The sequence below is a fragment of the Ceratotherium simum genome, chromosome 17 (assembly GCF_057802395.1).
Source record: "Ceratotherium simum simum isolate JZ-2026a chromosome 17, ASM5780239v1, whole genome shotgun sequence".
Classification (NCBI taxonomy): domain Eukaryota; kingdom Metazoa; phylum Chordata; class Mammalia; order Perissodactyla; family Rhinocerotidae; genus Ceratotherium; species Ceratotherium simum.
The window spans coordinates 30,592,433-30,620,120 of record NC_141916.1 but is presented as its reverse complement, the minus strand read 5'-3'; the positions used below and the strand labels follow the sequence as shown (position 1 = coordinate 30,620,120).

Sequence of the window (27,688 nt, the reverse complement as noted above, 5' to 3'; positions counted from 1 at the left end):
GTTCTAAGTGTTGGAACTGAACCAATTGGACTCCTGTCCAGCAGTTTATACACTTCTTGGCATTTCTCCTGCATATTTGTTTAATCTTTCCAACTCATTTGATCCCTTGGCATTAGAGCTGACAGCTGCAATTGCAAATGGGGTTCATAAAGTAGTTGTATAATAAAACGCCATGACCTGGTTCTTGTATAGTTTCACTGATGACTGAGTTGGCAACTCAGAAATGCTATAGATTTGTTTGGCAGGTCAGGTGGAACATTATCTTTATTTTACAGTAAGAGAGTTTATGTATAAAAAAGACTGGTAATTTATCTGGAGTGATATAAATTACATCTCCTAAATCCTAGTCTTACTGTTTCCTAAGCACCTATTAGACACAGTGCTTTGTGTTATGTGTTCATTATTTCTAATCCTCAGAATAATATTGTAAGATAGGTAATATGACTCTCTTTTTCAGGTCATAAAAAGAGAAAGCAGACTCAATCATATCTACATATTTAGTATTTACATGATAAATAGCAGAACTGGAATTCAAGTCCAAGATCATCTGTTTCCAAAGCTTGTAGCCTATCCATTACGTACTGTAGCAGTGATTTGTTTTATTTCATTGTAGATAGTGTTTTATTTCCATTTTGCTGTTGCTGGACATTGACTATTACAATGAAAGGTGTTGTGAACATTATTGTACATGTCTTTTGGTGGAATTATTGGGTCATGGGGTATGCATATGTTCAACTTTTGGAGATGTTGCCTAAAAGTTTTCCATAGTGGTTGTAGTGTGTGAATATTCTGGTTGTTCCACTTCCTTGCCAATACTTTCTGTTAGTTTTAAAAAGATTTAGCCATGGGGCAGGTATCTAGTGATATCATTTTGTGCTTTTAATTTGCATATCTCTGATGATTAATGATTTTTATATGAGTATTTAAGACCTTTTGTAAAGTTCCCAATCAAGACTTTTACCCATTAAAAAAAAATTGTTATCTTTTTTATTTGTCTAAGTTCTTTATATAGTCCAGGTACTAATCCTTTGTCGAAATTATGAGTTACAAAGATTTTTTTCTCCTGTAATGCTTTCTTTTTTATACTTAGTGGTCTCCTTTGGTGAACAATGTTGACACTTCCAGAATCTAAACCATCTCGAATTCTTTTGTTGTTTTAAAGTCATCTCAAGTATGGACCATGTTTTCTGTTTCATTTCATCTCACCTAGTATAGTGCTCTGTACACATTGTAGGAAAGAGTAGAAGATTTATCAGTCATAGAAAGATTTTTATTAATTGAGTGGCAGCAGTTGGGATATACATCACTGGAGGGGAACGTGGAGGAAAGGCGTTCACAGTGCTGCATGGGAGCAGCTTGTGTGTTGTTTCAAGGTGAAGTCTTCCTAGCTGCACTTTTCCCACACATTTCTTTCCACTGGAAATTATGGAGGTTTGGGTTATAGTCCTCCTCACTGGATTGAAAGCAAGTATCAGAGGAATCGTTCATTCAAAACAGAGTTCTTTAGCTGCACTATCTGATGTGTTCTATATGTGCTCGGTGAACCTACATGCTGTTCACCATAGTGGGGACCTTTTTACCCCTCATTTGTTTTGTTTCGTTGGTTCTTCTCAATAGCCAATTTGATTTTTAAGTAAGCACTAAGAAAGGATTCCATGAAAGACTTTTGGTTCTGGCCATGATGGAGTAATACATATTGGAATACCCTCCTGCCAAGAAAAAACTATAAAACTGGAAAAATATATGCAGCTTTATATGCTTATATTAGAAAGAAAAGAAATTTTAGAATCAATGATCTGAGCTTCTACTTGAAGAATTTAGAAAAAGAGCAAATTAAACTGAAGGTAATTAGAAGGAAAGAAATAATAAACATAAAAGTAAAAAGTAGGGGCTGGCCTGGTGGTGTAGCGGTTAAGTGCGCACGCTCCACTGCTGGCGGCCCGAGTTCAGATCCCGGGCGCGCTCCAATGCACTGCTTGTCAGGCCATGCTGTGGCAGCGTCTCATATAAAGTGGAGGAAGATAGGCACGGATGTTAGCTCAGGGCCAGTCTTCCTTAGCAAAAAGAGGAGGATTGGCATGGATGTTAGCTCAGGGCTGATCTTCCTCACAAAAAAAAAGAAACAAAAAGTTGTTTCCTTGAAAAGTTTAATAAAATTGATAAATCCCTATTAAGACTGATCAAGAATGAAAGAAGACAATTCCAATATCAGGATTCTTATAGACATTAAAAGGATAATAAGTGAATATTATGAACAACTTTATGCCAATAAGTTCTACAACTTAGATGAAATAGACAAATTCCTTTGAAAGACAAACTGAGTAAAATAAAACAGACCATGAAGAAATAAACATTTGAATAGTCCTACATCTACTAAAGAAATTGAATTGGCAATTAAAAGTCTTCTAACAAAGAATGCCAGGATGCTGCTGGCCCGGGAGTGACATATTTAAAAACCACCATGTTAGGCTACGAGGTCTATGAGGGCAAGGAATAACTTTCAAGCCTCTTTATTATCTGTATGTGACATAACATTCTTGGTGAATGTTTATTAAATGATATTATGTCATTCAGTCAATTCTAAGTAGAGAAGTTCCCTTCCCTTGAGAAACCTAACAATTTTTTTACCTACTTTCTTTGGTAAGGAACTTTTGATTTTCTCTCTAATTCATTTCAGAAAATGTGTACACTCTATTGAAATGAGAACGCTTTAATTTCTTGTGTTTATGAAACTGTATATGATTAGACATGCCTTAGGGTTTCCTTGATGAACATCTAATCATGTTGGGTGTTAAGTGTGGACTGTATTGTTCCCAGGCATACTACTTTAACCTAAAATCATAAATCCTAGAGTCTTATATGAGTTAAACCAAAACTAACATTGGTCCTCTTTCCAGCAATGGCAGTTTGGGGGCTGGGGGGGCAATGTGTGTAATTATGTTCCTGAGCAGTGCCAACCTCTATAAAATAAGTAGCTTAATTATGTATCAAAGTCTTCTTTTAAACCCCAACTACCCTGAGATGATTGAGGAAAAAATGAAGCAAATTCTTCTTTTGAAATGATTTCATAAAAATTTTTTAAAGAGCACAATGTTTAGAAAAATCCCAGTCCTAATATTTATTATGCAAAAGCTTTTAAGGAAATGCATCAAAATGCTGATCATGATTATGTCTACATGGTAGTTTTATAGGTGATTTTAATTTCCTTTTTTTCCGTAATTTCTAAATTTGTAAAAACATGTTACTCTTTTAGTCATTAAGATATTTTTACTGGGCCAGCCCCGTGGCTTAGCGGTTAAGTGCACGTGCTCCACTACTGGCGGCCCGGGTTCAGATCCCCGGCCCGCACCGACGCACTGCTTCTCCGGCCATGCTGAGGCCGCGTCCCACGTACAGCAACTAGAAGGATGTGCAACTATGACATACAACTATCTACTGGGGCTTTCGGGCAAAAAAAGGAGGAGGATTGGCAATAGATGTTAGCTCAGAGCCGGTCTTCCTCAGCAAAAAGAGGAGGATTAGCACAGATGTTAGCTCAGGGCTGATCTTCCTCATACACACACACAAAAAAGGTATTTTTACTGTTTAATGGAAATATTTGCAAGAGTTAACTAGAATAAAGTAGAGATTTTCTCAGTAAGCATAGCAGTTAAAATTAGTTGCACTTCATATTTTAAATATACTTATAAATATGTTCAACAGAGTATATATCTGAAATTGTAGTTTTTAGTAAAAAAAGATAAAATGTATAATATACTGTTATTGTAAAAGTAAAATGTTTGTGATATGTACATCTGTATAGGTATATATTGTGTAGAAAAGTACTCCAAGATATTAATAGGGATTATCTCTAGGTGATGAGAGTGAGCCACTTAATTATCTTTATCTTATCTTTATCTTATTTCTCTTATAATTTTTTTGCAACAAACGTGCATTACTAGTTGATAAAGCTTTTTTAAAGGCAAGCATGGGAGTCGGCGTTTCTTCTAGCTTTAGCAAAGGTGAAAAGCTGGTGCTGCCCTGGGCACAGGTAGCCCTGCTCTCCAGTGACAGACAGTGGAGGTGGAGAGAATGTAGGTGGATGCTCCTGGACTGCCCAGCTATTATAGACTCCCAGGTCTGCTCGCTCTACTTCTGTTTTCAAGAGGAAAACTCCATGGTGTGAGCTCAGTGGAATAGTATTGGGATTTAGGTGACTGCCAGGCTTAGGTCATGAGGTAAAGTCTGGGTCATAGCTAGGGAAAATGGAGATCTAGCCTCAGAGTAACCAGGCAGTCCCTGTCCAGCCACCCTGTAGGAGAGCAAAGAAAAGGGAAGTGCAAAATAAAATTTTAATAAAAAATCACTTAATTTACAGTTTTGCTAAGGTGAACCTCTCTTTTTCAGTTTTCCCCCAAAGCGTATAGAATTTCAGTGACCTCTATAGGGTCCCTTATTATCTCTTGGGCTGCCAAGCACCTTCACTCTGAGCCCTAGTCTCTTGTCCTGGAGAAAGTGTGGTGTCCCAGTGAGTCACGTTCATTAGTCCTGGGACACGGGTTTCCTGCCTAATGGTTCCTTGAGACAGGAGAGCACACTTATTGCCTGACTTGCTTCAGAAACTTGTCCCCCACTCCCACTCGCTCAGATGTGTCCATGACCTGGCTCCATGATCCCTTCCTGGGTAGGTTATAGTGGTGTAGCCCAGACTTAGCATTGTCTTCCTTCATTCCCTGCCGTGTTTTATTCTCTTCATTTGTTCTTTCAACAAAGATTTAATGAGCGCCTAGACACTGGGGATTTCTTGGTAAACAAAACAAAGCCCCTGTCCTCATGGAGTTTACCTTCTGGGATGGGAGCCAGAAAATAAAATAAGTGAAAAAGAAACATTTAATATAATGTTGGGCAGTAATAAGTGCCATTAAATAACAACAAAAAGACAAAGGTACTGGGACAGATTGAAAGTGACAGAGATGGGGTCATGAGGAAGGAGAGACCCACGTGAGGAAGTGGCATCTCAGTGTAGACTTCCAGGAAGTGTGTTATGGAAGCAAGAATAAAATCTGGGTGAAAATCTTCTAGGCAGAGGGAGCTGCAGGTGCAAAAGACCTGAAGCAGGAATGAGGTTGGGCAGTCAGAACCTGGCAGGGGAGTGTTTGAATTCCTACCAGCTGTTCAGTGGACTAGCTTTTGAGGGATGGTAAGGTCTTTACTTTTACCCACCTCCAACCACATACTCAGTAAGATATTCTTTAGCTTGTTTTCTTATTTATAAAGATGAGAAGCTTCTATTCAGTCAGTGGTGTTCCATGTTTGAACTGATAACTTCGTATTTTGCCAATGAATTGCTATATAATATCTAAACACATTTACTTATGATATGTTTTATGAACGTTTACTCAGTGAACATTGACTGATCTTACCCGATTGATTGGACGTGATGGAGGAGGCAGAAGGTGAGAAAGAGTTACTGATGAAAGAGAAGAAGAAAGGAGTTGTTGGAGAGAGTCCTAGAGAACCGGGAGAGTTGGTTGTGAGGGGGCCCAGGAGGAAAGAATGTCAAGAAGGAGACGGAGGTCACCACTGTCAGATGCCCCCACAGATGTCCAGGGATACAGGAACTGAACGGTGACCTGTGGGTTTGTCAGATGCCCCCAGAGAAGTTCAGGGATACAGGAGTGGAACGGTGACCTGTGGGTTTGTCTGCTGCACCCAGAGAAGTTTAGGGAGACAGGAACTGAACGGTGACCTGTGGGTTTGTCAGATGCACCTAGAGAAGTCCAGGGAGACAGGAACTGAACCGTGACCTGTGGGTTTGTCAGATGCACCTAGAGAAGTCTAGGGGTACAGGAACTGAACAGTAACCTGTGGGTTTGACGATCGCAGTGACCCTGCTGGTCTTAGTGGGGGCAGTGTCAGTTCCGTGTTGGTCAAACAGAAGTGAGCTGAGGAGCAACTAAGAGGTGAGGAAGTGGCAGCAGTGACTGTAGAGTTCCCGCCTTTTGGGAAGTGTGACTGAGAAAGAAAGGAATGAGATTAGATAGCTTGACAGGAGTATGAATGGAGCCAAGAGTTTTTGTTTTCTTTAATTTTTAAATTTTGTTTTTGCAAGAGGCTTCTGTGGTTTTTTCCTTGACAGGAAGTCATTGTTTGCTATTCTTGGCTCACAGAGTAAACAGTTGTCCTACCCCACCCCACCCCTGCCACATACTTTGTAACCATATTTAAAACTTTTTACAGCTGTATAGTTTTCCAAGTATTCAAAGACAGTTTGCCTGCGTGATCTCATTGATTTTCTTGAGAGGAAGGTACCAAATATTATGCCTGTTTCTTAGATGAAAGCCTCAAAGCTCAGAGGGTGTAGCTGAGAAGTCACCCCACTAATCACGGTAGGGCAAGAATTTTTATCAGTATACCCTATCCAGCCCAGAGTTCAGGAAATTGTATTCACAGCATTAACTGACCATGATTTGCCCTATACTCAACAGGTTATCCTCCAGTTACCCCAGAAAAGAACCCAAGGCATTTAGATGTAATTTATAGGACAGATTAAGAAGCTTTTCAGAATCCACCTCTATCTCCCTCTTGCACACGCGCCCTTCTCACCCACCTGTGCACCCTCATATATACACATACACCACTTACCTCACGTGTACACCCCTGCCACACACACAGCCTCAAACTCAGACTCTTTCCAGTGTTCACAACTGGATACACCTTAGTCCTAGTCTCAAAGGATTCTTGCCCACAACGTTTGGCTACTCTCTTTTCAATATTTTCCTCTCTCTGGGGTTTGGACTTGGGGTATAAAGATGTATAGTTAAGTTAGAGAGAATTGATTTTATAAGGCCCAATGAGAGGCCATAAATAAATCCCTAGGTTTCAACAATAAGGGTTCACTTGATCATTAAATGTTTGCTGAATTTGCTTTCTCTCCTCACAAAGGAAACCTTGTAGAACTTAAGCGAAACAGTTTTTGTGTAAATTTGATCTAAAGCAATAGTTGTTTTTTGGAGGCTTTGATCCGTCAGGATATTCTTTGAGCTGCAAGGATTAACTGTTTAGCATTGAGTTTTATAAGCACAAAATGGTGATTGTCAAAATTTTTGTTCTGGCCTGCTCTCAGTCTCTAAAATATGAAAGAGAAGGTTCATAATGTTGATATTTTCATAATTTTTACACAATGACATTTGTGTGGTGTATCTTTGCCACTTACCTAGTGCTGTACATCTATCACTAGTTAGCTCCTTGCCCCCCCCATCCCCCAACAAGAGGTAAAAGTCTTTGTTTCTTGAACATATTAAAAACCCATCAAGAGAAAGGAGCCACTGTCTCCTTTTTTTGTCTGTAGAGTTTAGGTTGGAACTTTGTAAATTGTAGAAGCCAAGTAAGTTTTGTTTATAGAACATTCTTTGTTCTTAACCCCTTTCCCACTTGTCGGACCCTCTCAGAAATATTTAACATAAATATATTTACTAATGTAATCAGTATATTGGCATAAATATGTATTATGTTACACATATGTACACCCTGTAGAGAGCCCTCACCCTCATATATTTCGGAAATTTTCTTTGACAAAGAAAGAAGAATTAAAACATCTGGATTCCAGTTTGGATGAATCACTTCTTGAAAGAATGTGGATAAGGATGAAGAATGTGGAAGGCAACAGACTAGGCCCCAGATGTTTATATAATTTCCTCTTACCTCTGTTTTGGAGTCAATATTAAGGCTTTGGAAAAGGAGGGAATATTACCCTAATGAAGATAGTAACAAATAATCTAATGATGTGAAGAATTGGATCCCATTATTCTCATTTGACTAAGATATGTTATCCTTCCAATTTTAATAAAAAATGTCCCTAGGGCGTTCGTTGACCTGGGTTAGAGTCCTAATGGTTGGACGATGATGAAAAAGGGCTAGTAATCTGAGACCTCCACACATAGATGTATCCTCCTCAACATTTGTTGTTTTCTTTACAGTGTGGTGCCTGGGCAGGTCCCAGAAAGGAAAGTACTTCTCTGAAATGCTAAACATGTCAGAAGAATGATGAGCAATTAAAAAAAAATGCTTTCATTAAATCAAGATCGACACTTTACTCCATCATTGTTAGCACCTTGCAAACTGGGTAGAGAAGTTCCATTTATTTCAATGTGTTTTCTTTTGCTTATTAAAAAAAACCCTGCAAATATATTTCTGTTCTAGATCATCCTTATAAACTAATTGCAAAGGAAAAAAACAGTCAATTTTTTTTAACTTAGAATGTTAAGCAAAAATACCAAATTCTTGGTAACACTCTGAAAATATTTAAGGAAATGTTACCTCTTTACAGATGTTGTATTTTATGTTTCGGTGTCTGTGGCTGGTTAGTTCTGTTGTTTAATCTGGTGCTTTTTAGGCTTGTCTGATAAGTTTGATCTCCAATTAGGAAAGGAAATTTGTCTGTTTCATAGTCAGACAGCAATGTTAACAATATTCAGTAACTTCATAATAGAAACTATTTGTCAAGAAAGAGTTTCAGCAAGAGTAGAGAGAGAACACTGAAAGAGCAGTGCAACAGTTGCAGAGCTGGCTGCAGTGGTACTCAAAGTGCACTCTGCACAGGGTATCTTTGTGCAGGTACAATTGCCATCTCACCTGGTACTTTAGTGACACCTCCTGCTTGAACCTTTTCATCATACCACACATAAGGGTTGTACCCAGAAAATTTTAGTATGCCATTTCCTTCTGAAATAAATATTTGTTCTTGTTCTTGCTGCTCTAGACCTTTTTCCTTTTCCTCTGAAGCCAGTAAGAATGAGAAAGAACCCTCCTTCCTCTAACCTTCATTCTTATTTTAGAACAGATGAGATCTTTGGAGATGATCTAACCTAGTTCCCTCATTTGTGACTGAAATGCACAGGACCAGAAAGAGCAAATGGTTTGTCCGTGTCATACCAGTGGCTAGGCAGAGACAAGAGTCCAGGTTTCTGAATTTCTAACTGGGGAGTCTTTCTATTACTGAGCTTCGCAAAAGCTAAGGGGCCTAGGTGTGCTGGGGGCACTGCGGCCAACTCACAGGGTTACTGCTTGCAGGCTATTTTAAAATTTCAAGCGAAACAGTGGCATCTATCAAACACCGTGGAAACTATTAGCTCCTGGTAATTCACAGTTTTAGTATTAGATTGTACTATATTTCTTTCAATGACCTCATAGTTTTGCAAAGCTGAGGTTTTGATGGGTTACTGTGATAACAAGCAAGTACCTGGTGAAAATCAATGTAGAACAGGAAATGAGGATGGCAGTGACTGATATGATCCTAAGATATGAGAGGTTATGCAGGGTACAGCGGACACCCACATTCCATTAGTAAGTAGTGGTAGTGATTTAAGAATGGAGTAAAAATATTAATTTTTCTTGCAATTGTTTCATATTTTTAAATGGTGCTAAATTACTAGATCAAAAATAGTTTTTGTTTATGCCTAACCGCTTAGTAAATGAATTTCTTAACGGATTTCTCTTGGCCTGGGGTGCCATGAAAGAGTTACTGAGATGCTAAGGGCTCTGTGATTTGAAAAGTTTGGGAACCACTGACTTAGAGTATCTGCCTGGATACAGCTTCTTAATAAGGAAAAGAAAAAGGCTGAGTAAGGGTGAATGAAACTGGGCACATTGAATAGTGAGGGGAGGTAGAACAACACACCCAAGGTTATTTGATGGCTGCTCAGCAGGCACATGGCTGCTGAGACGGATTCTAGGCACTGTTGCTGCCTGCACAGTATTTGAAGAAGATAAATTATCGGGCTTCTCTACTTCCAACACCTTTTAATCTTGAGGACCTCTATGGGGATTATTGGCTTTTTGTCGCGTGCTCTACAGCTTACGTTTGGGGCCCTATTATTAGATTCTGGGCAGTGTAGCTTGAGGTGCTATTGTGGAGACAGTGTCAGAAAACCCAGAGGTGAACTTGGAGCTGAAGAGGACACGACTGCATACTTGCCTTTCTCAGATCGGCCATTTTTGTCCCTTCTGAGTAATTCCCATGGAATCAATTTTCTAGAAACTGTGAGACAACTCCTTTTTAGTTATTGTGTCTTACTAGTTAGTAGATCCACCCAAGAACATAGCAGAATGAACACTGAAAACTAGGTGTAGGAGGAATAAATATTATTTTTAGAAAATTATCATTTATGACATTAAAAATTTTGGAAAACAGAGGAAAGGAAAATATCACCAATATTTTTTCCTCACAACTTCTCTTATAATTTTGAGGTAGGTAAGCCTAGGATTTTGTTCCTAAGAATCTTCTTCTTGTTTTTTTTTTTTGTGAGGAAGATCAGCCCTGAGCTAACATCCATGCTAATCCTCCTCTTTTTGCTGAGGAAGACCAGCTCTGCGCTAACATCTATTGCCAATCCTCCTCCTCTTTTTCCCCAAAGCCCCAGTAGATAGTTGTATGTCATAGTTGCACATCCTTCTAGGTGCTGTATGTGGGACATGGCCTCAGCATGGCCAGAGAAGCGGTGCGTCGGTGCGCACCCCGGATCCGAACCCAGGCCGCCAGTAGCGGAGCGTGTGCGCTTAACCGCTAAGCCTCGGGTCCGGCCCAGAATCTTCTCTTTTTTACGTAGTTGTTCATAGTATTCAGTTATATATTCTCTTTTTTTTCCTATACTTCTGGGAGGGGGTGTAGCATAATGACTTAGACCCAAGCTTTGGTCTCCAGTGAGGTTCTAATCTTTGTGGTGAGATGTAAGGCAAAGAGCTTAATTTTTGAGTCTCAGTTTCCCACACCTAAAAAATGAGGATAATAATGCCGACTTCATAGTCCCAGTGAGGTTTAAATAAAATATTTGTAAAGTGCCTATTATAGTACATAGCACATACCAGGGACTCAGTAAATAGTGCGTTGCTATTAATATACCATCAACATTTCCCTTTTGCCATATATCCTTTTTGACCATATTTTTAATAACTGCATGATATTCTATCAAGTTGTATGCATTCTTATTTGCGTAACCATTTGTCTGCTATTAGATTCTTAGGTTGCCTCTAAATGTGCACTAGAATAAAAAATTCTGCAGCAAGCTGTTATTCATTCAGCAGATTCAGTAAGTGCTCGCCATGTACAAGGACGTTTACTCGGCATTGGGAGCACAGAGTTCAGAGTGGCACAGTCACTGGCCTCGAGGGGCTCACAGTCTGGAGGAGAGATGTGTACAAAACACTCTGCCCTATGGTAAACACCATCACTGTTCAAGTCACTGACAAAGTACAAGGGAGAGGAAAAAATGTCAGACTGCCTGGAGAGCTCAGGAAAGGCAGGAGAGGGTTGTAGGACATGAGTTAAGTGAGTTAATGGGGGTGGGGTGCAGGTTATTGAGGGCTGTTGGAGCCGTCATACAGAATGGGACTTTTATTCTCAGTGCAATGGGAAAGTCAGTTTTGAGAAGAGCATTGGCATTCTCCGCTCAGGTTTTGTAGCCTATAGGAGGGGAGGTGGAATCAGAGAGTTTAATTAGGAAGTCATTAAGGAATCCAGGTGAGAGATGGTGTCCCCTAGACCAGGTGGGCATGGTGGAGGTGGTAAGAAGTGGCTAGCTTGGAAGAAATAGCACATGACATATGAGCTGTCAGGGTGGATGTGAAGGTGTCAGAGAAAAAGTCAAAGATGGGCTCTGAGGCATGTAGCCTGAGTGATTGGAAGAGTGGAGTTGCCGTTTCCAAAAACAAGGAAGGATGCAGGAGGAGCAGGTTTGGGGAGAAAATCAGGAGTTGAGTTTTGGGATGTTATGTTTGAGATATTTATTAAACATCCAGGCAGAGATATTCAACAGGTAGTTAGATGTAGGAGCCTGGAATTCATGATGAAAAAGGTTTGTTCTGGAGTTATAAATTTGGGAGGTATCTGTATATTTATGGTATTTACAACTTGTTTTAAAAACTTGGTTCAGTTATTTATTTTACCCATTATTACTCCTCTCACTTAAAATTTTCTTTGGTATTTTCATCTTTTTTTTTTTTAATCCAAATAAACTTTGGAGTCACTTTGTTAAATTTATTTTCTAAAGTGTGTTGGAGATTTTACTAGAAGACTATATGGTAATTTGGGAAGACTTGGCATCTTTAAAATGTAAGGATCTTTGTATCTAGCAACATATATTATGTCTCTGTTTAGTTTTCCTTCACTTCTTCCAATAATAGTTCCTTCTTTTTTCCCCAAATAGTTCACACACATTTCTTGATAATATTGTTTCCATGTTGTATACTTTTTGTTGCCATTGTTATCAAATTCCATTTCATTGGTCTTCTGATAGTTTTTGCTCTTATAAAGGAATTATATTGACATATTTGGCTACTTCACTAAACTCCTGGTACTATGAATAATATCCTACTTGAGTCTTTGATTTTTTTTTCTAGGAATAGAATCATATCTGCAAATGATAATTTTGTCTTTTTCTTTTTAATATTTGTATCTCATGTCTGTGCATGCCAAGAAAAGAACTCCTAGATTTAAGATGTGGGTAACTATGGAATAAGGAGGCAATTAATACCTAAAAGTCTGGTCACAGCTTACAATTTTTGTTTTGTTTTTGCTTTAGGCTTATCCTAATTATTTCTTTTCCTTGCCATTTAAAAAATTTATTTCTGATGGATTTTTTGAGTGCCTAGAGTTCACCTGTGTTAGATTTGTGCATTGCCTCTTACAGTTGGTTTTGGTGTGGTATGTTTCGTTTTCAGCCATTTTGCTCTTCCAAGGATTTCTTCTCTGATTCCTTGAAGACCACGGGTTGGGGGAAAGCTCTTTTCCTGCCGAATCAGCATTTAACTTGCATGGGTGCAGAAACAAATCCAGTAGAGAGTACATAACCAAGAGGTTTCAATCCTATAATTGAGGAAGGCTGTAATGAAAATTTTAAATTCAGTGGCCTTACCCCCGACCCCCAAAATCTACGAACACAGTAAAAATGACTTTATACGTGGTTTTTTCAAAAATTATTACATGTACATTTATAAAACAATTGCTTTTGAAAACTTATTTTCAAACTAAGGTAGTTTTGCAAATTTGAAAATTGTATTTGTTTAAAAAATCTTTCTAAATGCAAAACCAGTTTCACTTCTGATATGGATGCAAATCAGAAAATGACTTGCTGATACAGCTTAGATTTCTAGAATGCTTTATCTTGAATTTTCAAGTTAACTTTCAAGTTTTATTTTCTGTTTGTCAAGTTAAACCTCTTGTGACCTTTCTCCCCGAATGAGCAGTGGACACTATCTGAAATGTTAGGACTTTGTACCACCAAGGGTAGATTTGCTGAAAAGCTTTTAATTGGCCTGCCTTGCCTTGTCTAAATAGCCAAACACCTGCTAGGCAAGCCCCTGCGCATGTGAGTGGCTATATGTTCCTTCCTTTAGGATTTGCAAGGCTGGAGCACAAAGACAGCGATTGTTACCCAATAAGCAGTAGTCACACATTTCTACCAATCGCCTTAGGAGGGCTGGTTACCATGGAAGCCACCATCTGTTCACTCCCCGCCGGAATGTGATTATCCTTGCTGGGCTGAGAACTGGGGGAAGTGGGGGAGCGTGTGCTGTGTGAAATGATCTGCAATGGACTGGGGTAATGGGAGGCTAGATTTGGCTTGCTGGAAGAACAAATGAAGGGAGTTTTACTTCAGCCATTTGTGACTTCTAACCAAGAGGAATAAATTCAGCTTTTATAAGGTAAGTAACCCTGGTAGTGTGTATCCAGTGTGTGCCACGTTTGGTGTGGGGCATTATCTCCATGTGGTCCAAGAAAAGGGAGCTATAAGCTCTTGTGGAAGAAATCTTCAGCACTGCACACTTCTGTTGCATTGATTTTAAGCAGCTCAATTACCTCTGTACAATAACATGTTGATGTTGGAAAAATCAAAGGATTATTCTTTAATCAAATTATTTGTGCCTGTGAAACTGTTTTATGACGCCTGGAAGTGGCAAAAAGACAATCGTTTTTAATGGTTTCTCAGAGTGAATTATACCGACATTCTTTTTGAAATACGCCCATGGCCACAACGTGTTCTGTGTCTGTTCATCAAAGAAGAAAATGTCTCAGGTCAGGGACATTTGTAGGTCATGATTTAATTGATTAGTCTAGCCCATATGACTGACCTGCCATCTCTAGCTCCTGTTTTGAAATGCGATGTTTATGCAGTTTTATTTTGCAATGCTTTTGCACAAGTTTCAAGGGCCTGAGCATGTGGAAACAATGTGACAGTGCTTTAACGGCGGGCCTGCAGGCTCAGCGATAAGGAAGGGGCAAAGCTAGGGAGATCTGCTTCTATTTCAAGGGCTTCCTTTGTTTTTCTGTTTCAACAGCCCCTTAAAATGTGTGGTGCATATTGTAAGCAGTGGAAGGAGATTTTGGTGCTAACAAATGGATGACTGACATTTTTCTGTGTGGCTAAGAGGTTGGTAGCTCAAACAAGGGACTTCTATGTCCTTTGTAAGGCAACATTGTATCCTTTTCTCCAAAACTGTGCCCTAAAATATAAAAGTGAAAAACAAAAAGAGTGCTGTCTATACTCTGGATACTTCTTTTGTGTAAGTTTTTCTGTCATTTAAACCACGGTGCCAGGGCTCTGTGAGTCTAGCTGGGTCTGCCATTTTTATTTGATATAGGAAAGGTTGCAAGGAAGGGCTTAGCTTATGCAGCTTTCGTCCTTCTAATTGTGCTGTTCTGCTCTCATCTTGGACATTCATGTCAGTGGGTCAGTGGCTGCCCAGAGAGCTACAAAAGGTCATTGCTGAATAGGCCCTACTGGTGTGATTTTCTTTTTTTAACGGTATGTAAAATGAGATAACCTTGTATTGGTCAAGGACTCATGTTCTTACTTTAAGAACAGGTTTTGAGGCCTGACTGCTAGTTGTGGGTTCTTGGTATCAATTGTAATTGGCTTCAAAATTCTTACCTTCTTTCATGCTCACTGGTCTGTATACATTATTATTACTATTTTAAGGATTTTTTTAATGTGCAACATTAGATTAGGTACCTACTAGCTCTAAAAAGCATCTTTTTCAACAATAATAGACCTATGTCTGCCTGAAAATTTCTTTAGAAGCATCTGTAAAAATTTTTAAGCTAATCTTATGTTATTGGGATGAAATTTTTACCCATGAAAACAATCGTTCATAAACAATATAAGTTTGGGGGAGGCAATGAGATAATTTAAAAGCATGTGCATTTATGATGTTCGTGTTGCTTTAATTATCTTGGAAACCTGAAAAAGCCTTTGAGTGAATGGGTGTGAAGTGTGAGAGCATCCGTGTGCCTGGATGTGGTTGCTTAAGCAGTCAGTTGTGGGCTGGCTAAATCTGTACGCTTCTTAAATTCTCTAGCGTTTCTGGATTTCCTTACTGTTTTTATTCTTACTGAGTTCAAGTTATAAGATTGTGTTTTTTTAAGTGGGTATTTATGTCAGAATTTATCCCAGCGTTTTATGGGTATTGACAGGCACTTTCATTTATTTTCACTTGTAAGCGTTTTTATTAATATGTTCCTTGACTGAGTTTTCCGAGTGATAAATAATAAAGCCACAAGGGTGTTCACGATATGTTGAAAAAACTTTGTTCCATTAACCACTGACAAGAAACAGGGTTGCACTTTCTGAAATTGGTAAAGAGGCGTGGGCAGCAGAAACAGTCCCTGAAGCCCCTTTGATCCCGCCCAGTGTACCTGAGGGTCAGGAGCGCACTGTCCTGACAGGCAGTGCACTTGAGAGGATGTGGTTGTTAGTCTTGGTGTTTCTTACTGCCCGTGGTGAGGTGTTCACCTCCATTCACATGCAGTGTCAGCAGTGAGACCCACCACCATGTCCACAGTCTTGTGGTGATGAGTTTAGAATATACTGAGTTCTCAGGTCTGCCGTGAAGCATGGCTTTTTGGTTCTCACCGTCCTTGTCTGTGAGGATGGGGAGGGGAGCTAGATTTCAGTGATTTCTGAGCCTTCTATCAACTTTTCAAACTCTTTGATGGCATAATGCTTTTCAGTCCTTCAATAGAACTTACAATTTTCCTAAATGAGGAGTTTATGTTTGTAAATGTGGAAAGCTCCCCTTATTCAGATTTATTTCTTATAAAAGTATTATATAAATGACAAGTTGGAAACTGAATAAAGTGCTTGGCGTGATTCAAATCCATAACAGTCTGAGTAGACAACAAATCAACCCATCACTCATTCAGCGCAAACAGTCAAGTCTTTCTGCTTCTTCCTTTGACATATTATGCTGGAATGCCGTCTGGCTTAGCTTATATGGACCAGTAGAGTACAGAGCTAATAAACAGCAGTTAAATTCTTACGTTTTTCTTCCTACGTTTTATTGCCACATTCTAACTTCTAAATTGAGTCTTTCTGTCTCTTTGCTTTTGGAGTAGATTTAGAATCCATGTTTTGAAGTTAACTATTTTTGGCTGTGTGGTCCATTTGGCCCTTGAGCTGTCTGCAGTGATGGAACACTAGGGATTGGAAGTGCGGGAGAGCCTCAGATGCTGTCTCTGCTGATGCTGCTATATTCACATGTCCTTGATGTTGAAACTGTTTGCATTTTACATGACTTTTAAAAATAGATGTACTAAAAATTGCCCTCTTTTGCCCTCTCCCACAACTCCATATTGCCGTGGTTTCAAGAAATGCTTAGAATGAGTTAATTTTCTACATCACTAAAATTTTGCATTGCTGTGTTAGATATAGAACTACAGGATATGAAACCTATGAAGCGTGCACGTCAACAATGTAAACTCCCCCAAAAGCTGTGGCTCAAAGGTGGTTTGCATTTGGCAGGATTTTTCTCTATGAGAATGTGCCATATATTTGATTATCAGCAGCTGTTTCTTCCGCGATGCTTCCTCTTCTGTGTTTATAACTGCTCTATGCTTCTGTAAAATAAAAAGGCAAACTTTCTATAAATTGGCAGGGAATGGGTCTATGTAGGCAGCAGCAGATCCTTGGAACAGTTTCGTGTAACACTTCTCATCTCTTTCTCACTCAGTTGGCTCCGCTTTAAGCTCAAGAATGGCTTGATGGAGTTGTATGAGGGTGTCTAGCAATACTTTATTCTTAGAAAAATTCCATATTTTACAAATAACCCCAACTCTGTGGGGCTAATTGTTCTTTTGTAACAAATGTGTTGAGTTACTGACTTCCCTTGTAAGTAGTTTCCTTCCTTTCTTTCCTTCCTCCTTGTCTGCTTAAATCCTGTGTTCTTTTTAAATTTCTACCAAATTCCTGGTCCTAAACTCAGATTAATGAAATCACGAGATAAGATGTATTTTCATATGGCAAACAAATAGAATCTATTGGATTTCTTAGATCCCTGTTATACATGGCTAGATGTTTATTTACACATAATTTAAAGATTGGGAGGATCTGTCAGGATCATCTCGTTTTAACTCGCTCATTTTACCCAGAAGAATCTGAGGCCCATAAAGATTAAGCAACTTGTCCAGGGTCACAGAACTTGAGTTGCAGCAACAGCTAATGTTGAGTATTGCACGTTGAATGCGAAGAGATGGGGTAAGGTCAACTGACTTCCTACATTGTTACCCTTATGAGGAGCAGGACATTGGGATGTCACCCTAAAGTCTCACAGATGCAATTTTCAGTGTGCCCCTGAAAGGGAGAGCGGCTTGGAAAGATGATTCCCTCAGTAACCGAGGTCATAAGAAGCAAATAAATTTCTCATTATAAATGCCTAAACCTTAAAAAAATATAACTGCCAAGCCAACTAGATGTTTGTGTTTTTTAGTTTGCATGTTCTCTCCCTTACATCCATGTAAATGGGATACGTTAAATGATGATCAGAATCTTGCTTGGTGATTATGTGGAGCACAGAGCAGGTGGGGGTGGAGCATTAAGGAAGGACAGTCTGAAGGACACATGTAGTTCCCCTCCAGGGCACGCTTGTCACCTGGATATATACCTGTTGTGGATTAATGCACCCTCTTCTGTGGACACTGCTGGAGACATACAGCCTGTGTTTGTTTACCCGGCCTCCCTGTCCTCTGCTGCCCTCACCCCACCCACCTGCTCTCCCTTGCCCAGGACTACCCTACTGCCTATTGAGACATTTTTTCTTTCTATTTTACTATCATCAGTGTTAATCTTGCGTTCATTCATCAGATATTTGTTGAACATTTACTCTATGCTGGTTAGTGTTGCAGGTAGAGGTGGAGGATAGAGCATGGAACAGAATGGGCAAGGTCTTTAGTGAAACTTATGTAACAGAGGAGCCAGCCCTGGTGGTCTAGTGGTTAAGATTCCATGCTCTCATGGTTTGTTTCCCAGTCAGGGAACCACACCACCCATCTGTCATTTGTCATACTGTGATGCTGAAAGCTATGCCCTGGTGTTTCAAACACCAGCAGGGTCACCCATGGTAGACAGGTTTCAGCGGAGCTTCCAGACTAAGACAGACTAGGAAGAAAAGCCTGGAAAAAAAAAATGGCCCTGAAAACCCTATGAATAGCAGCAGACCATTGTCTGATATGAGAAGATGGTACAAAAAAGACCTGGCAGGGTGCTGTACACAGGGCTGCTAGGGGTCAAAATTCAATTGACAGCACTGACACCAACAACATAATGAAGGAGAGACAGATATACACAATTAAACAAATAAGTGAACAGTGTAATTTCAAATAGTGACAAGTAAGTGAAGACAAATACTGATGTGTCAAGGAGAGATTTTAGAGCAGCAAACTTTAGGTTGCGTAATCAGGAAATGCTTATCTGGGAAGGTCAAGTATAAGCTGAGACACAGATGATGATAAGCCAACGTGATCTGGTGGAGTAGGAATGTGTCGTTATTCCCACTTGATTCAGGCGGAAATTAAGGAAAGCCTATCACCAGGATCATACTGATACCGAACCAAGTGGGCTCGCCTCCTGGTGAGTTAAATAAAACTCTACACCAGTGGAAGTTGTCTCACAAAGTAAAGTGTATTTGCAGCAAATAGGAGGCCATGAGGAGTCATTTCCAAAGTCATGGAGTCCACGAACAAAGGGAAGCAGGAACTTTTATTTCTGTTGGGGAATGAATATTCAAAAGGGAGAGGCGGGTATTCGCTTACACTAGTTCAATTGGAGAACATGCTTCCACATAATGAGGCCTAAGCTCCTCCTGGAGAGATCTTTGCATTAAAAATAAGGCAAAGGTTGGGCCATCCTGTGGCTTAGCGGTAGGTTAAGCGCGCGTGCTCCGCTGCTGGCAGCCCGGGTTCGGATCCTGGGCGTGCACCCACGCACCGCTTCTCTGGCCATGCTGAGGCCGCGTCCCACGTGCAGCAGCTAGAAGGATGTGCAGCTATGACATACAACTATCTACTGGGGCTTTGAGGGGTAAAAAATAAAATAAAAATAAAAAATAAGGCAAAGGTCGTGGGCATAGCTCTTGTGGTGAGGCATGGTCAGTTTCAGGATGGCTGGTGGTTACATCTCCTTAACGTACAAAAGGAAAAGAAACAACTTAGAAAAACAGTTAATGGCTTCCAAACCGACCTTTGAGTTTCTTGAGGCCACTAGTCCGTGACAATACCATGTTCAATTAGTGTGTAAAACTACACTGCGTGTTGTCTTTACTTTTCTTTCAGGATTTAATACTGAGTATATGCTCTTAAGCAGATTCGGAGTTAGTCCCATCTCACATGCTGACTACGTGAAGATCTCTAGGCAAGTTATTTATCCTCTCTAAACCTGTTTCTCCATTTGTTAGAATTTACGGCATTATAGTGGGTATTGAAGGAAGTGATATTCAAAAACATATTAAGTGCTAAAGATGATGGTGATTGTTGTGAAGTTCTCTAAGGGGCATCAGTAATAATCCCATGAATGTTAAAATATTTGCTACTGTTGGCTGTGAAAGCATGGAAGTACTATTAGCTTTCTCTCTATAGGATAAATTTTTCTTTGGTCTTTCCCATTTACTCTCATCTCTCACATTCATTCATTCCCCCCTCACATTTGTTTATTGAACAGACACTTTTTTTGTGGTTTTTGTTTTGTTTTTTAAAAACGCCACTTTATTGAGGTATGAATGACATACAAAAAGCTGTACGTATTTAATGTATAACTTGATGAGTTTTGGAGCTAAGTGTACACTCGTGAAACCCTTACCACAATCTATGGTATAAACATATCCATCACTTCTAAAAGAACAAACACTTTTTGCATGTCCGTCTGCCCTTGCTAGATTCTGGATGAAGAACATGATTAGACATGGTCTCTGCTCACATGGTGCTCAGCTAACAATCTGTTAACCAATCAGTTGCATTCAGTGTGATATTGGGGACACAGAGGAGGATGGGCGCAGGGGACCGAGGAGCAGGTAATTGACTGTACAGGCGAGATGGGCTGGGAATTCTATTCTGAGGCAGCAAAGCAAGGAGGCATGATGGGCCTGGGAAGTCCTAGTAGCTGACTGCAGAATTCGAGCTCAAGCTGGGCAGGATTTGAGATAGAGATCTTGGCTTGCATAGAGGTTTTTACTGTATTGTGTAAAGAATGAGGAACCTTTGAATGGTTTGAACATTCAATGAATAGATCTTCAGTTTTGTAGTCTAAAAAGATAACTGGCAGTTTAAATTATGGAAACATGGGAGGTAACAATATCCAAGGCAGCCTGAATTATTCTTTTTTTTCATCATCATCTTCATCTTCCCCTTTATCCACAGCAGGCAGAATTTTCTTCTTTGTCATCACCACCAACCACAATACAGTTAAGTCATATCTTATTCTTGATATTTAGATTCTAAAGTTAGCACATAAGGTAAAACTTGCATGGAGTCCAAAAAGTCCTTGAGAAATCACTTAGGAAGGCATAGCTTTGGAGATCAACTCTCTCAAGTCCAAACCAGTGTGTTTTTTTTTCCAGGGTTGGAAGAAATTGCTGCTTCTTTGCTTGGGCATGAGATGAAATAATTACTTTGCTTGCGTTTAGGGGCCATGCTGTATGAAATACGAGGGAGCAGCAGGTTCATGATCTCTGTCTCACTCCTCCTACATGGCACACGAGCATTGGGTTCAGGTTGCCTGAACAACTTAAACTATTGCACCTGTGTTTGTGTGCCCTCTTGTACAGCTGTTTTCTATATCTGCAAAGCATATATGGTTCAATTCGAGCAAGTTTAAATGCACTTACAGTACAACTACTGTAATAGCGATACGAACTTTTAGTGTTTTCCGTATGTCAGACAATGCAAAGTACAATCATGATTTAATCTTTAACAAACATTTGAGATAAGTGGAATTTGTCCTCATTGACCAAATAAAAATGCTGCTGTGAGATAACATACTATTTTCAAGTTCACTAATAATTAAATGATGAACTGGGATTAAACCCCGATCCATTCTGGCTTCAACTCTATATTCTTAGCTTTTATGCTCAATTTCCTTTAATCAGAAAGCCATTGCTGGGCTGGCCCCGTGGCTTAGCGGTTAAGTGCGCGCGCTCTGCTCCTGGCGGCCCGGGTTCAGATCCCGGGCGCGCACCAACGCACTGCTTCTCCGGCCATGCTGGGGCCGCGTCCCACATACAGCAACTGGAAGGATGTGCAGCTATGACATACAACTATCTACTGGGGCTTTGGGGCAAAAAGATAAATAAAATAAAAAAAAAAAGAAAGCCATTGCGTTAACCTAGGCAAAAAAATGCAGGAAACTTAAATATTGCCGTAGCGGAGGAGGGTGTAGAAATGATCAGATTCCAAGGAGATGAAGAGACAGTTGAGTTACTGTCTTTAAGAAGCCTTTAAGTAGTTAGTAATTGTCTAAGAACGTAAATGGATATTTCAAAAGGAAGAAACAAAAATGACTAATATGTGAGAAAAAAGTTTTCTGTAACTGGCAATCAAAGAAATATACAAAAGAAATATCCTTGCCTTTATTTCATTGGCAAAAATTTCCTGAATAGTCTTATTTTGGATTGGCACCCTTATGTACTTCAGATGACAATGTAACTTCAAATGATAGTGTAAATTGATAAAACCTTTTGGAAAACAATTTGGTAATATGTATTATCTTAATTAGAGAACATTTTATTGCAAAGAATAGAATCCCACTATAACTTAAGAGAAAAGAGGGATGCATACAAACAATGAAAAGTTATCTCCTGGAGCTGAGGACAGTAAGTTCATCCGAGCCTCCCAGGAGCCTGGAACCAGGACAGGTACAGGCCCTGCTGTCCCTCGGACTGGCCTCTTATAGCCACCCCAACCTCGATTATACCACTTCCTCCTCCCAGTGCCCAGCCAAAACACGCAGCTTCCTGCTGCTGATGCCTTGGAGAGAGACTCTGATGGGCTAAGCTTTGGTCAGCACTTACCCTTGGTCCCACCAGCTGTGGCCATGGAACACAGACGTCACTTGACTTTACTCAGAATGTCCTGTGAAGCAGGAGCTCTTTGAAAGGGGAATAGTTAAAGCTAGCAAACGGGAGAACACACCTGCTACATGTATCAATAGTGTTAACAATGTTTGTGTCCTTTGAGCCCATGGTCCCAATTTTAGAAATCTACCACCAGGAGGTTACTGAGTGATCCAGTGAGTGATTTATCACATCACATCAGGTGTTCCAGTGTGAATGGGGAGAAATGGGAAACTACTAACATGTTCAACAATAGGGAAATGGCTAATGAATTATGATCTATTCATGAGATTGTATGTTGTGCAAATATTAAACACGTTTTCAAAAAATAAAGGAAAATGCTCACAATGAAATGTAAGTATATATATGTTGTACATGCTGTACTAGGGTACATTTTATAGAAAAAAAATACTAGAATTATACCAAATACTAGTTATCACTAGATTTTAGAATCACTTTTGTTTTCTTCTTTATAATTTTTTGGTAGATTTTATAATTTTTTTTAATTAATTAATTTTTTCCCCCAGAGCCCCAGTAGATAGTTGTATGTCATAGTTGCACATCCTTCTAGTTGCTGTATGTGGGACACGGCCTCAGCATGGCCGGAGAAGCGGTGCGTCAGTGCGCGCTGGGATCCGAATCCGGGCCGCCAGTAGCAGAGCGCATGCACTCAACCGCTAAGCCACGGGGCCGGCCCTGGTAGATTTTAAATGATTAACAATGGGCTCATAGTAATTTTACAATTATAAAAAAAATAAATTAACATGAAAATATTCAAAAAAGCTAATTATAATCTGGTAGGCAATACAAATCTAAGTAAAGTAATAATAACCAACATAAGCTACTATGTATTTGTGTTATGATTGTGTAATAAAAACTTAAGGAGGATTTCCTAATAGACTTTTTTTTTTTTTTGGTGAGGAAGCATGCGCCTGAGCTCACATCTGTTGCCAATCTTCCTCTTTTTGCTTGAGGAAGATTGTCCCTGAGCTAACATCTGTGCCAATCTTCCTCTATTTTGTTTATGTGGGTTGCTGCCTCAGCATGGCTTGATGAGCGGTATGTAGGTCTGCACCTGGGATCTGAACCCGTGAACCTTGGGCCACTGAAGCGGAGCATACGAACTTAACCACTACGCCACTGGGCCGGCCCCCTAAATAGACTTTTTAAAAGTAGCATGGTCTATTCAAGAGCTATTTTCCTATCACTGATGGTATTCAAATAGAAATTGGACATGCACTTAAAAGATACTGTAGAGAACATTCATCTATCAGGTATGTAGAATTAGATGACTTGTAAAGTCCTTTTCAACCCAAATATTCTGTTGTGGAAACAGAATTTACTTGGGAATGGTTGTTATGGATGTTAGGGGAAGGTATGCAAGCCAAGTAACTTTTGTGAAAGAGATGTGAAATTCTTATAAAAGAGACATCAGAGTCTGTGGGATTAAGCAGGAGGCAATGAATTTGAGTCAGATCTTGAAGGAGGTGATAGGCAGGTGTTGGATTGTGTGATGGAAGTCATTTTAAGGTTTAGTAAAGATTGATTCTAAGGCAGAGTTGGGATTTGGCCATTTATGGATAGGGGATAGTAACCAAATTGTCTTGCCAAATGGGAGAAGCATTTTCCTTGTTTATCCTCTAGTGAGATGAGTAAAGTAGTACAAAATTTAAATTGAACAAGAGAGCAAAGGGAAGCCACCATGGTAAGTCTGCTTGTGAGTTTAACTGCATTCTGGGAAGAAAACTTTTTAAGGCGATGAAGCCATGATTTTATGTTTTGGTGGTGAAGTTAAATTTGGCAGTAATACATTAACAGCTGTGCTATAAATTCAACGTGAGAGTTGTTTAACTCTCAGACATTAAAATTCTTTGAAACTACACAGGAACCAAGAACTTTTCATCTTTCTGGTGGGTGGGTATGGGTGTGTGTGTGTTTGGTGTCATCTTTTTACCAAAGTAAAGTAATACGAAAGGTGTATTCTTTCTGTTCATTAGAAAAAGGCGTAGCTCCTTAAAGAGTAAGCTGATCTCAGGACTGAAACTTGGTTTAGCATTTTCTATAAAGCTTACTTTCCCTTTTTTTAAAAAAAGGAATAGGCATAAAATTATTACTGTAAAAATGATCAATAATATTGTTTTTCCTTGAGTTTGTTTGAGTTATTTTCTGCTTTCTGATCATTGTGTACATTGAGTCTCTTCTGTGATGATTAACAACTTGTAGACTAATTCTGATGAGTACATTCTAAACTCAAGGTCATGGCCACTTTGAGGGCTTTAAGGAGTAGAGTGCTCATGACTTTGAGCTCACTTAGCTTCAGCCTTCAGGTGTCTGTTGGTGTTACAACATTTGGGACTCCTCTTTCCAGATTAGCACCCCCTCCCCTATTAGAGTTTATCACTGCCTTTTTGTCATAGAAAATTGTCAGAGTAGTAGTTTCTTCTCTCAGAAGAATCAGCCCTGTACCAGGTAGACTAGCCACTAGCTAATCCAATATTTTGACTAGAAAAAATGCACAATTGCTTTGAAAAAGACTGATCCAAGGTCCAGCTCTTTCCCTCCCAGGGAACCATATACATTTTAACATTAGTAAAAATTGAGTCATTTTGGCCAGATGGAAGTGGAAGGCAGATGCTTTGAAGCCCATATAACAGCTGTCTATTTTTCCTGCATCCTCAACCATTCAGAACTGTTTCTCTTGATTGCCCATAGGTATAATAAATTTCCGCAAAAGCTCTGCTGCTGTTTGTGAACGTTGGCAGAAAGGGGGAAGGACATGAATGTTTGCATAAAATTTCTAGGAGGCAACAGATCAAATGGAATCTCCTTTGATACACTTAGATAGGCTTATCTCCTTATCTAGGCAACTCTGGCATTCCTTTAATAGACATTTAAGTGTTTTCTTTGTGTCCAGTACTGTGCTGATCAGTAAAGATACAGTCTTGCTCTCAATAAGCTCACTTTAGTAACCAAAATGTATAATGCAAGATCATAAGACTGTACAAAGCTGCGTGCAAAGTGCTGTCATTGCACAGAGAGAAGGACGGACTCATGCTCAAGCCAGAGAATCAGAAAGATGTCAACTTGGAGACAGCTCTGCCCCACATCTTAAGGGTGAGGAGGGCTCTGCCAGGTGGAGAAGGAAGAGCATTTCCTATCAAGGGGACAACATACATAAAGGCTTGAAAACAATGAAAGAACAATACATGTTTGGAATACAAGGGAGTTGGTGTAGCTAGAGTATTGGGAGTGGGCGTAGGTGTGGAGAGTTAGGATTTGTAAGACAATGGCACCAAATTATGTTACATTGTCTAAACCATGTCTTAGTGGGACTTTATCCTGTTGGCAATGGAGAAGTGTCTTCCAGATTTTTCAGCTGACAAGCAACATGGTCCTTTATACATTTTGGAAAGGTGACTCTGACAGCACTGTAGAGGAGGGGCTAGGGTGGCAAGAAGCAGGAGCCCTGCCATTTTATGGGGAACAGATGGTCCAGGAGAGAGATGATGAATTCCCTGAATTAAGACAGTGGCACAAAGATGTTGAAAAGGAGCTGAAAAGCCTGTAGGCGTAGAATTGTCAGGACTTGGTGATTAGCCAGATGTGTGGATGGGGGTGAAGGAGTGGCAAGTGTCAAGGACAGCACTGAAGGCTCCAGCTTGGATTGCTGGCCAGAGGATGCATCATTAGAGGGGCAGCAGGCTTGAGTCCTACTTTTGACTGCGGAACTGTAGGAAATATCTCATCACGTGTCTGACTGGTTTAGATTTACATATGAAATTTATATTTTTTACAATTTCAAATACAAATGCCACATAAGTCCATGTAAATTCTTAGTATGATAAATTGTGTGTTTCCATTTTGCAAAAAAGGAAAACTTGACAGCACAAGGAAAATAATCAGAGATTTAAAAACAACTCCTAGTTTTTCTTTGTGTATCATAATTCAAATTCTAGCAATTTCTACCATTTAAAATTATTGCCTATCAGCAGGTGACTGAACCCTTGCTGTGGAGTAAAAGCCAAAATTAAAACAGCATTCTTTTGAGTTCACAATATAACTTGGAAAAACTAATATTTATATTTATGCAAAAATGTCTAAAATCTATCTAAGCTGGAAATTAGTTTGTTAGTTGTTATATATATTTCAGTAATAAAATCTTAAAGCAGTGTGAATATTGAGGCAAGAAATGCCTATAAGATGTTGGTTCTTGATTTTTTTAATGACAGAAAAAAAAACTTCAGTATTAATTGGACTCCTTCAAAACACAGCTCCACTACCAGTCTTCCAGGAAACCTTTTTCCCAGTGGCATTACTCTTCCTGAGCTCCTGAAGCGCTTTGTGATTATATGTATCGTTAGCATATTTTGCCATTGGCTGTTCTCTTGTTTCTCTCCCCAACTATATTGAGTTCCTGGGGCTAGGCACTATTTTACTCCTCTTAAATCCGTCTTAAATTCAGATTGTTGAACTGAACTAAGGCTAAAGAAGAAATTTAAGGTAAAGGAGCTTACCCAAATTGCCCGTGACAGTTGTGTGCTGCCATTTCAATATTGGAGGATGAAGAGAGAGACCATACCACAGGATTAGAATAGTAACTACCTCATCTAGCTCCCTGTCTACGCTTCTGGAAAGAGCCCTGCTCCAACGAAGAGAATTAAACGGTTCCTCCTCAGATCTCTGATGGTTCTGGATCCATTCTTGCCCAGCTCTCCCTAATTAAATTGGTTGCTGTTGGAGGTCATGGATTTTGTTGATCCTCTTTATGCCCCTAGGTGCTCGCACAAGGACCAGCAAATAGAAAGTGCCAGATAAAGCATCTAATGAAAGAAATGAGGAAAAGAACGAGTCTTACCCAGACAGCTTCAAAGTGTTTGAGAATCACTGAGGAATCTGAAGGTTGTCATCGACAGTAGAGCTGCAGAGTTAAAAGCAACAATAATCTTTTTGAATGAAACAGAAGTGTGTTTTTATACATACTTGTTTTGGTTTGAAAAATCTGCTTTCCTGCCTATCCCTACTGTTCTTGCCAGACTGTACTGACATTCAGCTTTCCATACATGGTGCTACTTCAGACAACTTCATTTACTCCTGAATTAAAACTTGCTACCTCCATTTTAACAGAAGGGATAAAAGACAGGCAGACAGAAACTATTTTTGCAGATATATATGAATACATGCATCTTTCGAAAATAAAAATGATTAGGATGGATAAGGACCAAAATCTCATAGAGGAAGATAGGATAAATTGAAAACTGTGCTTATTTTAATACCAATTTTAAGGAGGCAGTCAAATGAGTTTTCAAAAAACGAGATAATCTATTGAACAAGTCTAACC

At 39.5% G+C, this 27,688-nt stretch overlaps 1 protein-coding gene across 4 annotated transcripts in view; it reads left to right on the top strand.

Moving 5' to 3' along the window:
* Nucleotides 1–27,688, top strand: part of FGD4 (FYVE, RhoGEF and PH domain containing 4) — a 199,599-nt gene that overhangs the window by 69,256 nt on the left and 102,655 nt on the right. The window contains exons 1-2 of one of the 4 annotated variants that reach the window (XM_087442581.1): nucleotides 13,155–13,680; nucleotides 14,314–14,405. The exons of 2 other annotated variants lie outside the window; for them this stretch is intronic. The gene's annotated coding sequence lies outside the window, so the exon portion shown is untranslated. Of the gene's footprint in view, nucleotides 1–13,154; nucleotides 13,681–14,313; nucleotides 14,406–27,688 lie in introns of those variants that run through there. One more of the 4 variants, XM_087442580.1, reaches the window with a different exon arrangement.